The 17,904-nt window shown below is 39.9% G+C and overlaps 1 protein-coding gene across 2 annotated transcripts in view; it reads right to left on the bottom strand.

The window, feature by feature from the left end:
- The window catches only part of prr36b (proline rich 36b), a 37,802-nt gene extending 24,761 nt beyond the window's left edge, over positions 1–13,041 (bottom strand). The window contains exon 1 of one of the 2 annotated variants that reach the window (XM_086068066.1): positions 12,709–13,041. The gene's annotated coding sequence lies outside the window, so the exon portion shown is untranslated. Of the gene's footprint in view, positions 1–6,376; positions 6,607–12,708 lie in introns of those variants that run through there. The other variant, XM_086068076.1, reaches the window with a different exon arrangement.
- Positions 13,042–17,904: the final 4,863 nt, after the last annotated feature.

A 17,904-nucleotide genomic window follows, 5' to 3' on the forward strand; every position in this document is an offset into this window, starting at 1 on the left:
ATCTAGTATTTTTCCTCCTTACAAGGCCCTCAAAGCGCTTGACAACTGATAACATGGCATCAGGAGCAAGTGGGTGATCAGTATCTTGTTCAAGGATACTTTGACATAGTCACACTGGCATGGGATCAAACCCACGCTCTCAGGGTTGCAAGACGACCACTCTACCACTGATCCACGCTGCCCAGACAAAAACTGGATGTATCGCTATTGAAATGTCGACAGCACGCTGGAAAATTGTTTCCAAAAAAGCGCAAAAAGTTTCTCTTTCATCGGAAATGATGGTGTGGTCAATTTAACATTCAAGGTAGTGCTAATCAGGTTACACCAAACAACCATCTCAACACTCAAGGAAATTTACTCTGACAGTGTAACTTTTTGTCCCAACAGTGTTGAAACACTGCTTACTGCATATTTGATCGAACACTGGAAATTTAACACTGACCAATTTGCTGTGTAAGAAAGACATGAATGCATTTTGGCATGAAGTGACATGGCTGTGATACATGTAAACTGAAACCTGTAATTTAATCACAATATAAAAAAGATAAATATTGGTTCACTGTAACTTTAATTGTGTCTGAGCAATATCAACAGTGATAGACAGATCTGTTTCGGTGACTATTTCTTTACATCTCCAACAGCATGTAAGTCAGGAGTGCTTAATTTGTTGATTGCAATCGACTAGTTGACCGTGAACATTAACATTAAATAGTGTTCAAATAAAGTGCAGAGCTGTGTTGGTGGCACAGAATTTGAACTCAGTGGTAGCGCCCTGCACTCCCAAACGGGAGACAGGAGGTTGGCTGCTTGAAAAGTAGAATTTCTCACGGACAATTCATGTTTTATGTAAGTTAATAATGCATGTACACACAAAATGATGATCATGTAAGAAAAGTCTTAAGCTTAAGTGGGCCAATACTATAAAGCCAAAGACATACTCACAAACATACAGTATGCTTGAGTCACATGAACAACTGAGGACAAGAGACAGGATGTGAAGCATATGAGGGCACATAAAGGGCAACCATCTGTGATAAAAGCTGTCATATGTTGTCAGCATCAATATTACAACTGTTTCTCATTTAGTTTCATTAGCCATTGTCCGTTGGAATGGGGTGAGGAAAATGGAAGACATGAAGTGGGAGGACTAGCAGGAAACATTTACAAACGGAATGAGGACCTGGCTTTTGGTTGTGAGGCAACCTTCAAGGCAAAGCAGAGGCCAAGTCGAGGAGGATGTTTGGCCTGGGGAGCATGGGAACAAAAGAGGCGGGTGGGAAAGAGAAGCAGAGAGGGAAAAAAACATAACGTGAAAAAAATGAGCTCACATAGGGGTGGTATTTGCTAGTCTAACTCTAAAATCCAGACATGTTTCATCATCCTACTTTCCACTGACCTAAACTTTTATGGCACCAAGTCACTGTCCTATTTCTGGAAGGTGACACATCATCATCCTGGTGCTCCAAACTTTGTGAACAAATATTTTCTCTTTTCTCTCTATCTTTCTTCAGTCATCCGATACACATTCTAAATAAATATAATGTCATTGTAAGCACTTCAAATTTCAGTTTTCCCCTCCCCAATGTCCCCACCACCACCACCACCACCACCACAACAACTCTTCTCACACCATCCCTTTTGGATTGCACAGATGGCCAGAGCAGCTGAGCAAGGCCAGGGGGGAGGGGGGGAGGCAAAGCAAAAAAAACAAAACAAAAATCCCAGAATCCTAAACAGAACATGCCAAGTCATATACACTGCAATTCCAACAGGCTGACACATAGAACAACCTGAGAAGTTTTGCAGATGACAACAGGTGGCTTTGAGAATCGCTACTGGTGCCTGACCCTTCTTCACAAGGATTTTAAATGCCAGCAAAGCAATATATTTTAACAGGAGCTGTACAACTGAAGTGGTGCCAGGATATGGAAAATAAGAGAAAATAAAATAAATGACAGACTCTCCCCGCCAAGATCACATAGATCATAGATGGCGGAAAAATCCAAGCATCACATGCAGATTTATAACTAAAACTCATAAACTTTGTTTTTTGTAAATATTCACTCGTTTTGATTTTGATGCCAGCAACCCGTTCCCAAAAAGTTGAGAGACAGGCATGTTTACAATGTGTTGCATCATCTTTCCTTTTAAAAACACTCAATAAGCGTTTGGGAAGTGAGGGCACTAATTGTTGAAGCTTTGTTGGTGGAATGGAATTATTTCCCATTAATTTATTTGCTTGAGGTCCATCTTCAGTTGCCCAAGTCCGAGATTTCATCATGTGCCTCACATTTTCAATGAGAGACTGGGCTCGTGGCAGGCCAGGCTAGTCTTGGCATTATCTTGCTGAAATAAGAACGGATGTCTCTGAAAAATATGTTAGTTGGAAGGCTGCATATGCTCGTAGCTTTCAACATGAATATAAATTAATTACTTTCACAGAAATGCAAGTGACCCATGCAATGGGCACTAACAAATTGAACACCATTTCATCTCAGATGCTGGCTTTTAAAGTTTGCACTGACAAAAATCCACATGGTCCTTTTTGTCGTTGGCTAATAGGACACAACGTCTATGATTTCCAATAACAATTTGATATGTGAACAAAATAAGAGAATACTTGCAAGTTCACTTTCACAAGTTTAAACATTAAATATCTTGTATTGGTAGTGTATTCAACTGAATATAGGTTGAAAAGGATTTGCAAATCATCTTATTCTAATTTTATTTGTTTTAGACAACATTCCATCTTTATTCGAATTGTGGTTTGTACTTTACTGGTTCAATTTGTAAAATCATATATACCAGTATATCACAAATATATATATTTTTTTTAATCTGGAGTTAGTACTTCCTGAATTGGTTTCTTCCCTCTTATGTCCAAACAAAAGCAGAAGAAAGCACAACACAGCAAAGAATAAAAACCTGCCTTCTCCTCTCAAGTTGGCTTATGTCATCATAATTGTTTTTGCTTCTGCATTTTATGTCTGTATGTTGTCATTGTGCCTGGTTGTGGGGCCTTGTCAAGTACTGTACTTGCTTGAGCTCAGCCTCCCACAATACATTTCTTGCAAGCCTCAATGATGAGCCATACACAGTGATCAAGCAAACCCACACAAATACATAGAAACACAGAAAAATGCTGTTAGAAATCTGGATGAAAATAGCATATAACTTAAATAGTGCATTTATTTTTTTACATATCTTAAGAGTTTTTTGCTCATTTTGTATTTAGGCACACAATGTTTAGTTATGTTGTCGTTATTATTATTATTATTATTACGCTTAGTATGCCTCAGCATAAGCTTATAATGGGCAAGGCAACTCGACAAGGTGAGATCATCCTCCTCAGAATCATCCCTTTCTAATACCCGCACTGGGCCATAAACAAAACGTGTGAGTACAGTGCTTGGATAAACACTGTCAATAACTGGAAGACATCCAGCTCTGCATAGGGACCTAAGCTTTTCTGGATGTCTAGACACAAACACGCTGTTCTTGAATAATCAGGTCAGGTCATCAGCATTTTTAAACGGGAATTTTCTTCACTCTGTTTGCATCAACAAGCCTGACTTATGTGAAAAAGAGATAGCATCCCACCAATAATGCATCTTTTATTATAAAGAAGGAATTCATATTTTTTGAAAGCGTAATTTAACTGAATTGTAAAATGGTAAAACCAATTTTTGACTGAAATCAAGTATGAGTTTTTTTTGAGTGAGCGTTAAATCAAATGTTCACTAAGACTATGGTGTGTATCCGCATGTGAACTTAACCTGTGTGGGTTGGAACGTAGTCAACAAAAAGAGCTCAATTAAACTACACCCTCTCGTTGCCTTGCTTTAGCCAGTCGACCATCCGTGGGCAAGTATGAATTGTGTGAAGAGAAATTCAACCCTGCTTTCACAGTACACAACTGGGTACACACAAATGCATTCTGTGGACCTTCTTTTATCCCCGGGGCCTACTCTAAATAGTAATCAAAGAGAGGGATTGTGGGGGAAGGAAGCAGCGATGGTGGGGGTGGGGTAGGGAAGATGTCAGAAAAGATGTAAAAGAAAGTATGTTTTGTTGCTGATGCAGCTTTTTGCTCACATAGAGGATATAAAATGTCTACACGCCACTGCTCAAATGTTAGGTTTCTGTGGTATAAATAAAGTAAGAACAAGGTACATTAAATCATTTCGAAATGTTTTCGACCACAATGTGACATATAATCTTAATGAATTGTTAACTTTTCACGAGGCGTAATAAAGATAAACATGGTTGGACAACACAATTTATTTATTTTTCATTTAATTTAATTCATCTTTTTTCAGATTTGTATTTTTTTGAGCTGTTCATAATTCCTTCCATTTTGGCAATAGTTCCAGCAGAAGACTGCAAAGCATAATGCTGCCACCACCCTCCTCCAGTTTAGACACAGTGATTTATTTGTGTTAATGTGTGAATACGGCCACATTCTAGTTATAAGTGTGCAGACTTGTGCAGCTACACTAAGTTGTTTATTTTTACTTTCACTCTCTCTTACAGTTTTTCAAAGTTCGTAACTCACAACACTCGATAACATGGCACAGTTTGCAAAACCCTCACTTCAAGTACCAATTCCTCGGCCCAATTTGCTACATCTAAACACTCCCTTATCTGCTTCAGACTCTGACTTTCCTTCTTTACACTCTGATGTCAATTACACATCACCTTGTTGTCAAAGCTGTACACACAATCCTGCACGTCATGGTGCATGGTCAGGATTAGGAATGTTCGATAATACTTTTTTCTCGACCGATACGCAACTCTTGAGTAGTCACCACCACTACTAATACCAAATACCGATACCAATAGGAAATACAATTCCCCGCTTATAAATGACAGATGATTTTAAAGAAAGACCTATAAATCCCAATATATTATTTTTCCTTAAAATTGCACGAAGTTAATGGCAACTTTGTATTCATATAATTTCTTGTCCCTGATAATGGTATCGGTCACCGCCGTGAGTACCGATACCTTAAAATAAGACTGGTATAGGCACCAATACCTTTTATCGGTAGTCACCCATCATAGTCATGATGAGCCAGGAAAAACCCTGGTAGAGGCTAGAGGATAGTATAGGTCACTTTCATGGCGTGATAAGTTTGGCGTGTAAATGTTTTGGCCATTTATTTTTATATCACAAAAACCTGTCATTCGAGCACATGACACTGTCAATGTTAAAGCTTGATTGAATCAATTCAGATGACGACCAAGTGAAAAAGGTTTCATCCATGACATGGGCAGCAAGAATCAGGGATGCTGTGGCAGACTGGCAGTGGCTCTTTTTTTTTGAGGACATGGTTAATGAGCGTTTGGTGGCCTCTGACCCGGTAATTCATGTGCTTTTATCTCACAAATAGCAAACACAAGATGCTCAGCTGCAGTGTTTGATCTCTGACCTGTTCATAAACCATTCTCGCTCATGTGACACAACCAGGATTGCATTTGCAAAGAAATGCAGTGAAAAATGTCTGCGCAACAATTGAATAGGATTGCCTTTATAATTTTGAATTTTCAAAGTATATCCACATTTTCAGAATAATTCAAAATGTGAACCAGAACATTTCCACACTGTATGAATAATTGACTCTTCACTTGCTTAGAGCAAAAACGCAAATGGGCCAATAGCCTGATTCAAGTGGCCTCCAATGATACGTTTCGTCGCGTGTGTGTGTGTGTGTGTGTGTGTGTTTTCTGTTGTATGCAACCCTTTTCACAAGGAAAGTCATTCCTCTTTGGGGGAGTGTAACAAAGAGAAAGAAAAAAGATTCAGCCCCTTGCAGAGAAGGGGTGAATGTCAGAATCAAGACGCCACATCCTGGCATGGATGATTGCCCATTCAATTCACACAGCAGTCTCAGTCAAATAAATATCCCAAATTCACAAAATTAAACCCATGAGTTGTATTTTATACAAACCATATTATACATAATGAATTGTACGACAATCTCCCAAAAACACAGATGACAAAAAATCTTTATCTTCTCAGTTTTTAAGGGGAATTGTAGTTGCAAGATCATAGCAAAAAAAAAAAAGTAGAACATTAAACATACTGAGCTGCCTGCATCAACGGTACACTTATCAGAGGATAAACATTCTCCAAACACCCCCGACTTGAGGTCAGGAAACCGCCTCTGTCCCTCACACAAATACCAAACAAAGCAAGCTGCTCTGAATAGTCAGTAGGAGGGTTGAGCGAGCAGGGAGCTTGAGGAAAGGATGCTTTTTTTGTGTGTTTTTTTCATTACGTTACATTACATGACAAATTATATCTAAATTCCACATCCAAAATCAAAATAAAATAGATAAGATTAAAATGACATCACTGGTTACACCTACCTACCTTGTACAGACTGCAGGGTCAGAAGAAACAAGCTTACCAGTCTCCTCCCCTAATTGTCAGTCAGTTGTGCACAAAAGAGTTATCCGCATCAATCGGTTTCCAGTAGTTTAACAGTCTGAGATCAAGACTGAGACATTCAATGAGCTCAAAAAGAATGATCAAGTTGTTTTGTGTCTCCTTGTTTACTTCAATTGCTTGAAAGAGAGCAGCAGGTTGCGTGACAGGCACCTGGTTCACAGATACTGTACAAGTGATTAGAAGGGCTGCTACTAATCCGCAGAACTCACTGGACTTTCACTCCGAGATTTTTAAATGGCCTTGAATGCTTTAAATAAGATGAGATGTAGTGCAGTGGCTACCCAGATTATATAACATACAGTACTATACACATATTGTACGATGTTTTCAGGAGCTTTAAAATATTAACACATTTGCAAAGGTGCCCCAAACCAAACCAATGTCAGTCATATGTTTGGACAGTACCAATTAATGCAGACAATATGACATGTATCCAACCTCTCAAACGCTGAGAGAGATGTGGCCCCCTCTGAGAATGGGCACATTAACACTTGACACAACTTGTTAACCCTGGACAAAGAGAAATGCTGACCTTGTACAGTTGCCCTCAACTATCTTCAAAAAGTGCAGTGAAAGCTGCAGGGGCAAAAGGGGTAGAGTGACGATCATGACAAGGAAGATGTAAGGAGGGACACTACAGATAGTTGTGACCTCAGCGTGGCCCAGAAATTAAACAATAGTGTGGTGATGAAGAGGTCCAGGCTCAGTCAGCCGCTAAACAAAGAGGGTCGAGACAGTGCCCACTGGCCAGCCACAAACAAGGCTCCAGTCGTGTTGGCCCTGATACAGCCTGGCTGGTGCCCACCACCTACAGAGACTTTCAGGGACAGTTCAGAGCTTAACTGTGTGGATATTGATCCCACGAGACAACACAGGGAGTCTGGCTAGCAGCTCCGTCGAGGCAGTGCATTAGTTGCCAGGTGTTCCTCTGATGCTTTTAACCTTTCCCCTTGGAGATAAGAAAGATGGTAGGGACTCTTTTTAAGTCCATGCAATGCAAACGAAGGCTAATTTGTAACTTGAAGAGCTACTGGATCATCTCCATAATGGGCTGTCTGCCCACAAACAGGCTCCTCTCTGGGGGTAAATGAGATCAGCCGATCCCGGGACCAGCTGGTGGCTTGGATCGCTGACACAAGATAGAACAGATACACACACAACAGAAGAGGTAAAACCATAGCATCTGGACAGGGTGACAGAAATGCACCCAAGAGGCTTCAGCACTCTGGATTTTGCACAGGACGTGGACACAGACTGGCCAAGTATAAGTGGAACAACTGTGTGCATAAGAGGATTATGACCCGTTTGAAATGCAACAAGGCACGTTCCAGATGGAATCTGATCCTTTGCAGGAAGACAAACAATGTAGATGGTTGACCAGACACACAAAGCTAATAACTACAACTCTCTTTGAACCAACTGTGTGGCGCTCAACTTGTAATGATTAATCTCTAACTACTCTTGGGCCAAGCCTCCAACTTTTCACACCAACCCCCCAAAAGTACTAAACTGAGGCAAAGTAAATTCATCTTCAAATATTGTGAGGATATTACGAAGAATGGCACCTAAAGATGTCTATGGAAAAGGAGTAGGTTCAGCATGAGTATTGGGCATATGATTGCTTAATGTTTCACATTCTGCTATCGTATAGGCACTAAAGACTAGGTAAAAAAACAACAAACAACTACACAATAGCTGCTAGACCAGACCAGTCATTATTTTGCGATACCAGTGTAAATGCAGATAGCAATATGTGTGAGACACAGGCAGCCAAACATATCTGTTGGCAAACTTCCTGCAACTCTCGTGGCCATATTGTTTCTAATCATTATGTATTTATAGAACCCAACTGGAACAGAAAAGGGATTGTTTACCATATCATCCACCCACTAAAGGCATTCAGTAAGTCCAAACACAGCAAATTATCGCAGCTGCTGGTGAATAAAGCCCGAGGGCCAACTGCCAGAACCTCACAACTGTGACAACAGCAACCAAGTCTAAGACTGCAAAGACAATACATCTATTTTCATCTTTGAATTATCATCAGTGAGTGTATACTGTACATTTAATGCATTGCCTTCAATAGCTTGTGTAGATATTCAGAGACAGTTTGGGAGAATCAGACATTTCCACAGATTGAATCATCTTAAAGTAACTCCTATGTTGTTGTTACCATGGCTTAAAACAGAGCTCAACATAACATTTTATGACGCTGAGCGCAGGGACCACGAGTTCTGGATGAAAAAAGACGGATGACCAGCGGCACAGGCTTGCCCTTGTCAAAACTGAGATTTAGAGAACTGTGGGGGGATTTCATTGTGAGTCACACATTCACCCAACACCAGTCCTTAGGCTAAGGGCAAGCTGACTAACAAGTCTATTAATGCAACAATCATCTCCCCTGTTGGCTTGAGAGGCCAGCTGGGAGCAAAATAGGTCATTAAATTCTAAATGGCCCAAAGCCACAAGCTACCATATGAAAATGACAATATTCTTCCATTGCTAAAATAAAGGCTTGTGTCATTTTGTCTTTAACATGTATTTTTGTATTTTTCCTTAATTACCTCCATATAAGCTGCTGGCCATCTCTGCTAAAATCGCCCACATCCTCAGTTGAACAGATGATGACAAACTATTTTAAAATATACTAATTATATAGTTTACTAAAGAATAAAATATATCATCACCCTCTTAAAATAATTGCCTACGGGTTTTTTTTGCCTAAATCATCTCCTCATGATGCAAATGATTCAATTTTTTGTTCCCTGAAAAATCTGAAAAAAATGACTGCGATTATTTTAAGAAGGCGTCATTATTCAGTATTTGGTTCAGTGTTTTCTGAAGAAGAAAAAAAGTATATTAAGCCCTTATTTTACAAAGGTGACAATATGACAGTTTGTTTGTGCTCATTAAGAATGTATTTCAATTAATAATTTCCACTGACAAAGTAAATAAAAAGGTGCATTAAATACTAAGACAAGTCATAAAAATGAATACGGTAATTATTTAATTCCAAGTCACTGAGGGTGTAGTCACTGACTGACTTGTCTACAGTCAGTGTGGGTTTCATTCCCTCTCACTGACAGTGTGAATGGTTGTTTGTTTCTATATGTGGCCTGCGACAGATTAGCGACCAGTTCAGAGTGCAGTCCGCCCTTCGCCTGAAGTTGACTCGGGCAGGCTCCAGCACTCCACGACCCTGAACAGGGTAAGCGGTGTTGAAAATGGATGGATGAATTATTAAATTCAATTAGTGTCAACAAAAGAGCTAAAAATCCCTAATACAAAACCAAAATATTAATTTGAGAAATACGTTAATTAATTTCACAAATAAATGATAACATTTGTCATTGCATGTTTTTGTTTTGCAGTCCTGTCCATTAATGTGCTGTATGTTACTGCATAATGTTTATATAAGGGCAAAGTGACCACATTACCTCCACCAAAATTTTCACTAATTTCATTTTTTACTTGTAGATTTTGCAAAACCGACTTGACAGATTTCAATGACATTTTGGAAAAAGATATACAGTCCAGGCAAAGGAAACCCCCATTCTATTTTTACATCTGATCTAATCCAGATATATTTACAGAGAAAGTAACGCCCCCCCCCCCCCCGCACACACACACACCCTTTTTGATATTTTCTTTCATTTCTCCGCAAATAATGTTATCCGCGTGTATATCAATAAAGATATACATTTTGGTGCCTATCCAAATTAGAATTGTTCTGCTGCGCTATGAGGCCTGCAGCCATCTGAGTGACATTGAGTCACCCCCCCCCCCCCCTTACAATGGGTGACAGCTTATACAGACTCTTTCAACCCTTTTACAATTTTTCTCAACAGGGTGCACATCTACTAGTGACAAGGAAAGGAATCATGCATGCTGGTAAACATACACCAGCTACAAGGGAGGAGCTATAGAATTACAACAGCAATGTCTACTACAAGAATGAAGTCATGATATCAGCGGCAAAAAAAAGAAGGAATTTTACGAGATACGAACTTTAAGTTGTTCCATGGCCATGTTCACAACGCCAGTCAATTGTATACCAAATCCTCTTTCCCTATTGAAATGAATGGAAACGCCATTAATCCACTCCACAAAAATGTTAATATATTAAAAACATTTGTTGGTCCAATGGCCCCAGCCAAATTTCTAACCCCAAAAGTGTTTTTATATGTTTTTTGTTTTGTTTTTTACCCCCGCAATGAAAAGATTTTACCACTGGAACAAATTGGCTTTAACGTGATATCATGATGACGCAAGAAAAAAAGTCGACTGGCGTGAGGTTGACTGGACAAAGGGGAATGAATCTGGGTAGCCTCATGTTGCTAGCTTTGGCTAGCCCGATTGCATCTAGCCTTAATAAATTCATACAAGCGGCAGCGTGACCCCAGAATAGAAAAACCTAGGCAGCGATGAAAGTAATGCTTCGTCACCAGTTTATTATGTCCAATAATGACACAACAAGTGTGTGCTAACGAGAACTTTGTTTATCATAAACTTTAGGACAATGCCAACCAACACTAACACACTTTATGGCACTGTGTAATGCCTTGATTTTTGTAAGATTAAGTTAGTGTACAGTCAGTCATAGCCATGAATGCAATTGTACAGTATAAAGATACCAAATATGAAATAATCATTCAACACATAATATCATAATTATACGAGCTCAGTAGCGCTTCTGACAGGGCCACAAAATGGCTCATTCCTTTCAGGCCACCACCCAAAAAGGCTGAATGTCATAATGCAACTTTGATTCTAGTAAGATTGTGGCTTTTTAGGCAACATTCCGTCTTCATTCTTGTAACATAAAGACTTTTTATTTTGTGATTGTAGCATTTTTCCCTATAAGCATTGTCATGCTTTATAACAGATGTTGAAGGCCGCTTTTATTTTCAAAACCAACAGTAATTACCTAATAAAAATAAAGTGTGGCTTTTAATGGCTGCTAAATTAAATTTTGCGTGATTGCATTAGGCTGTGGTCTATGTGCCTTGCCTCTCTGTCCTCCATTTCCCTGCCACACCACCAACACTGTGAGTCAGCCATTCTCTCATCTGTGCATCATGGGGGCGGACAAGATGATGTCTTTGCCCACCTCACATTTAAGAGTAATGGAGTGTCTCCAAGCCCTTTGTGGCTTAACCTTGAAAGTGTTTTTATTAGTCAAGCTAAGATGCCTTTTACTTTGAATGATGCCAATACCTCAATATCATACCAACACCCATCCACGCCTACTGTGGCCACAAAAATGTCTCCATAGCCTCAAAGGGAAATTGACAGCATTATGGAATGGTCAGTAATATTTTCTGATGTTTGTACATTGTGAAATGCTTTTGGTAAGTAATTCTGTGGCAACTGGCAGCCATCTCTCCTCCCCATTGTTCTAGTGGGGGGGAGTGTAATGTGCCTTGTTGCGCTCACTCACCAAGTGAGTGTGTAAAGGAGCAGCTCTCAACCCCTACAGCCATAACTCCTAAAGCACAATAGCTGATCACTTTTGGGGATGACATTAATCAGCCGGAATAACATGTCAGCCTGAGTCTCAGGCACAGCCTTCTTGGATACATTTCAGCTTTAAACAAGTCCTTCCTAGGTGAATTATTTGTCCACTGTGCCTCAATTGCACTTGAGTGAGTGAATATGAAAAGTTGATTTTTTATTTTGCCGCAAACAATATGATTGTCATTTTCCTCCCTAAATGAGAACATTTCTCAGCACTCACCAGGCACTCCCAGAACAATGGGCTAACGCGACATGAGGATGGATGGGGGGGGGGGGGGGGGGGGAAAGAAAGACGGGCTTAATGGAAAAACACTGACAAATCTTCATGTGGAATGTAAGAACACTCTCTCCAAAAAAAAAAGGGCTAATTTTTGCAAAAATAGATTGTACATCTTTTTTCTTTTTTTTTAGCATAGTTTCCCCGGTGTGGTGGCGGGCTCTTCCAGCTACCACGCTGCCTGCCACCGCCCCATCAACCGGTTCCCATACATTCTGAATGTGAAATAGCCCATCACACCAAGGCTAGGCAAGGCTAGAAATATATACTCACCAAGAAAAATAATGACATTTTCATAATGAGATGTCATGATTCAGACAAACTGTTGAGTATTGGGGGTATAACACTAGACGTCCGTGAAAGGGCGTTCAAGTGACGTTTTGTTAAAATGTGTGTTAATTAGCCAAGCGAGTAACAAATCGACGCTAGTATGTTAGCCAAATCTCAATCTAGCGCTTACCAGACAGTGCAGCGGCGAGCTAGCAAAATCCTCCCCAGCTACGCCCAGTGTTAGCCGGTTCGCCCCGACTGGGTCCTCGCGCCGGGGATTCAAAAAAAAAAGAGAAAGTGACGATGAGACGCGGACGGCAGAAAGGAAGAATCGTCGAGCTTAGAAGAAGACTTCAAGTGGAGCCGCTGGACAAGAAACTTCTCGGTCTCAAGCGCCGTTTTTTCACTAGTGATGCTTGCTCGCTAGGAGGAAGAAAAGGCAGAGAGTGACGCTTCATTAAGCACACACACTCACACGCTCTCACGCGCGCAGACCGCTGAAGCGATGGATGGACAGGCGAAGGCGAGGGATGCCTTCACTTGCTGTCAGAAAACTGACCATTAACCAATCGACTATCGAAGATGCGACTTGTTCTAGGGCATAGAATCAATAATTAGTTTTGTGCCGCGAGTATTAAGGGGCCACGAATGCATTTATTGTTTTCTTATGTATACTGTATACACATTTTAAATACGCTGGCTGTTATATTGTATGTATGACAGATGTTCTGAGAAAACCATCTGACAAACGTGTTGTTGTTTTATTTATTTTTTGTATCATTTTTAGTACCAATTTACAACGAGCAAACTGACATGAGTTTGTCTAATCAAATATAAAATATGTCAACAATGTAATGATAACGCACCGAGAAGAGAAAATTACTAATATTCCCTGAAGGCATCATTCAACAGACAGCGCGCCATGCCGAAATTGAAAGGAGTGAATAGCGAATAGCAGGGGGGACACTGCTTTTTCCAAGCACAGCCAATCACCTCGCTGAGTGAGGGATTATTCAAATTGAAGATGATGTCACCTCTTGCAAGTCACCCTATCTCTTGCCAGAGTTTCTCCTAGTTGTCTGTTCCCTCCCTCTAGGCCCCTAGACCCCCTTTCTCTCAAAACCTTTTCTTCCTTTCTTCATGGATGAATGCACGCACACACCCACCCACACACGCACGCAAACCCACCTACACAAACACCCACACCTTTCACGCTGCATTGCAAAATTGTAATCTGTCTATAAACCTGTTTGCGGCATATATTGTGGTTCGAGTCTTACTTGTTTTATTTCCATGGTAAGTAATGATGATCATAAAACAAGCCAAATCTTCATATTGTCTGACCGTACAACATGAAAGTAAATTGGCATCCATTACCCTAAACATGGAACACCTGTTGACCCATTCAGCCAAAGCAAACAGAGCGGAAATTGTGGTGACAAAAAGAAATCAAGAGAAGGAGCATCAGTGTTTTGGTTAACTTGTGTACAATCAGACACTGACGAGCATTGTTTCACAGCTTACGCGCTTTTGTTTCTGTGCCGCGCTCCTCATCAGAATGGGGCTTTTCATCATAGGCAGGGTGGGCATGCCGCCTGTCTGACTGTCTGCTGGGCTGTTGCTCAGCTCCCAGCAGCCGCCTAGCCAGTCTGGATGAGCCAGGCTTTTGTGTCCCACTCTATTCTGGATGGGCGGCCTTCCTTTTGTGTCCAGAATGTAGAGAGTTCTTCTCTATCTAAGAGGAAGTTTTAGTTACTAGGGTTGGGATCCTCCAAATTCAAGCAAAAATGTGCATCGTGACGGTGGGTGACTTCCAGTTTGCTTGAATTTCAAAACAACTTTTCCTTATTAGAGAGTAAGTACAATGGAACAATCTTCCAGTCAAACCTCCACCATTTGATATTCTTGACTGTCATATAAGCGTGAATCTACTATAGCCCAAGTCAAAGCTAATAAAGACATACATAAATTTCTGGCTCTGTGGTCTTCATTGCTTAATGAGGTTTGACTGTGAAGGCATCTAATGTCTGACACTTTCTCGGGTCTCTCATTTTCGCTTATAGATTTCCCTGCATTGTTTTCTTTCCGTTCCTCAGCTTCAGACTCCTGTTTATCATCCTCAATGCCAGTACATCATAGCAATTAAAAAGCTTTTCCTTTATATTGCTCGGCATTATCTGCTGTTTAACAACACATGACTAGCTTTTAACTGACTAACTGAGCCATTAAAATTACATCATATAGATTTTTTTTAAACAGCTGATGGTACAGTACACAGGAAGGTGTGTTTATACGGAAGCAAAGGAAACTGTGAGGAGGGTGGGGATTCCGGGAGACTCTGAAACGCACGTTGGCTTGATGCTGATGGACTAATTGGCATGGCCCACACAAGCCCAACAAAGAGAGGAAGGTGTTTTTTTTCTCTTTCTGACAAGCAGTTGCATGTAGCAATAGAGACAGGAAAAGGCCGGGCTGTGTACCCCACTGCATAGCTTCCGTGTTATTTATCTCATTGTTTTGACCTGAACGTGTACTGTCCAGCTGCTGAATAACAACACAAAGAGGTTATATAATAGGTAAACTCACAAAAATATATGTTATTTAGGACTATTCTCATTTTGCAGCACATTCAGTCTTACAGAATACAGCAAAAATGCGTCATCTGCATGACCATAAAGTCGACCAAATCACCCACCCACACCCAGACAAAAAAACAGTTTACGAGTCATAGACACACCCTTCACATCAGACACAGACGTCTTTTTCTCAAGCTACTCCCAAATGAAGCTCTTTTCGCGTGTGCTACATTCGGCAAGTTAGATGCCATTGTCATTATGTGATTATTATTATGTTCCAAATGGTCTGTGTGATAGAAACCGGGCAGATTAGCATATGCCAGCTGCAGCTGCAGCTCACATCAGCAACTCCCTGAAGAGCAAAACCTTCAACGTTATGATGGGCAACATGTGAAGACGAATGCATAACATACTGTATTCAATGCATTCAACAACATTATGCATATATACATGTCAAATGTTTCATTCCAACACATAATGGCATCAAACCACAACAAATATTAATCATGCTCAGTCATGGTTGAAAATGACTGTCTTTGTAGAGGCATACAGATTGATGCAATGTTCTATTTTCATTTTCATTTTAAAATTTTGCATCTGTTTATAAATTATAATACAGGGTATTTAAATATACAGTAGACTAGCACTTTATTTTCTGCTGCATGGTTCAGATGCATCAAAAGTACAGTGTATGGTTGTAATGTAAAGCCTCTTTTTATATATATATATATATATATATATATATATATATATATATATATATATATATATATATATATATATATAAATGGTATATCTTGGTTGCCATAGTAGCAGTTAACATGGTGGGAAAGGGAGTCAACGGAGGCCCTGCCCAACTGAAGGTTTCCTCTAAGGGACATTGATGCTGTCCAGAGCAGGTTGGCCAGTTTCCTGATTGTAAGTGCTTCATCTTTTGCCCGGTAGCATCCTTGAGTAAATAATGCATGCATGTACTAAGGACACTGGACAGCCGTGCCAGTCGGCTGCACTCTCAGGAATGAGTGTGCACATATCGCCTGCAGCACAAGCTTTTTCATTTTCATCCAGTAGTGATTTGAATCTTCGGTAATATGCATTTTCTTTGGTTGCAGCACAACCTCAGGGTAGTTTACGATAACGGCATATAAATGTCACAATCGATGAAAGAGCAATTGATATGTTTATGTAAATAGACATATAACACGAGCATTTATCTTTTACATGGGCAGGAACCTGTTTTTAACGTCTCATCCCTTTAGTTTCTACATTTGTACATGTCTAATGACTGGCTGGCTGGTGGCTCCAGACAAAGCCAGCTCTCTCCCTCTAGTGGTGAAAGAGCCCAACAGAATACTAGCCCATCTCAAAGGACCCCGTTACCCATTAAGCCTATTATGGTGGGCGGCAGTATAGCCCAAGCAAAAATCCTCCTGAGCTCTTAGTTTGGATACCAAGATCAATGTAAGAAGATATACTTTACAAAGTAGATCAATGTAGACCAGATTTGAGTTCATGTAAAATGCTATCCCTTACCATGCTATCCCCCCTCCCCTTTTTAAATAATTGTCAGGTTCTCCATCCATGATTAGAATTACGCTTACCACTTCCACCCGCTCCTGTAAAAAGAGTGGTTCGAGGTGGCTGTAATTACAGTACCTAAATGTGATACCCTATGTGTAAAGGTAAACAGTGCAGTTGACTAAATAAACACCTTTGAGCCACCATACGATGAAATGCGATATTTTTTGGACTAATCTATAGGTTAATTCTTTATATAATTATTTTAGACATCAGCAGTATGAAGAGATCAATAAATAATTCCCTCCAATAACTGATCAATTTACAAAGCATCACCAACAGGTTAAAGTAAAGTGAACTGGCAAACAGTTTTGCACAATGACATGATTGTTCCCAGTATATTAAAGACTAATTAAATATTTTCCCATGAGAAATTTGAACACGTGTACAGTCTAAGAATCTATTTCCATGACATCGGATACAGACATGAATGCAAAAACTTCCAACTGGTCATGGTAAGTCCACTGTAGGAACAAGAAAGTGACACCATAAGACTGGTCTGGATTTTTCAACACCTTTTCAGTGTTGTTAGTTTAATTTCCCAATGTGTGCGCGCGCCAACATCTTTACAAAGAATATTCAATATACCACAAGTAAATAGCTTTACAAAGGCCTTTAGGCTGACAAACTGGACACACCTGACAACATATTTTACCGGTAAATTCAAGTACCATTAAATAACCTTCCCAGAGGTGTCAGAACCCATGCATTACTAAATGTGAACAATCCTATACAACCCTGTGCACTCTTTAGTTTTAACGTGAGGCATTTTATCAAGTTAAGCTGTAAATCAGTTATCCTAAAGTGCAAATGAGTGCACATAAATATTAACAACGCAGAAGCGGTGTGATTCTAAAAGGAATCAAGTGAGAGAAGAATAATTAAATTCCCTTTTACCTTTTAAGTGGAGACCAATTTTATCCATTGAACAATGCCCTTCACACAGCAAACTGGAATGACATTAGCATTTCATTAAACCATCTTCTCAACAATTGTTCCTTTTAAAACGGCTTAAGAATATGACGGTTTGTACATATGCCCTTACATCAGATAAAATAAATGAGCAATTACCCTTTCTCTACTGGCTTCAATGTCAGCCTACAGACATTGCTGGACTCTGACTCTTGCAGTCAAATAAAACATGAACCTGGCCTTAGGTGTTAGGCTTTGAAATAATAATAATAATAACAATATTAATAATAAAAAACAAGTAAACCATACTGCTATTTTTC

This window comes from Leptonotus elevatus, chromosome 1, assembly GCF_054856555.1.
Source record: "Leptonotus elevatus isolate MCC_2025b chromosome 1, RoL_Lele_1.0, whole genome shotgun sequence".
In the NCBI taxonomy this organism is placed as follows: domain Eukaryota; kingdom Metazoa; phylum Chordata; class Actinopteri; order Syngnathiformes; family Syngnathidae; genus Leptonotus; species Leptonotus elevatus.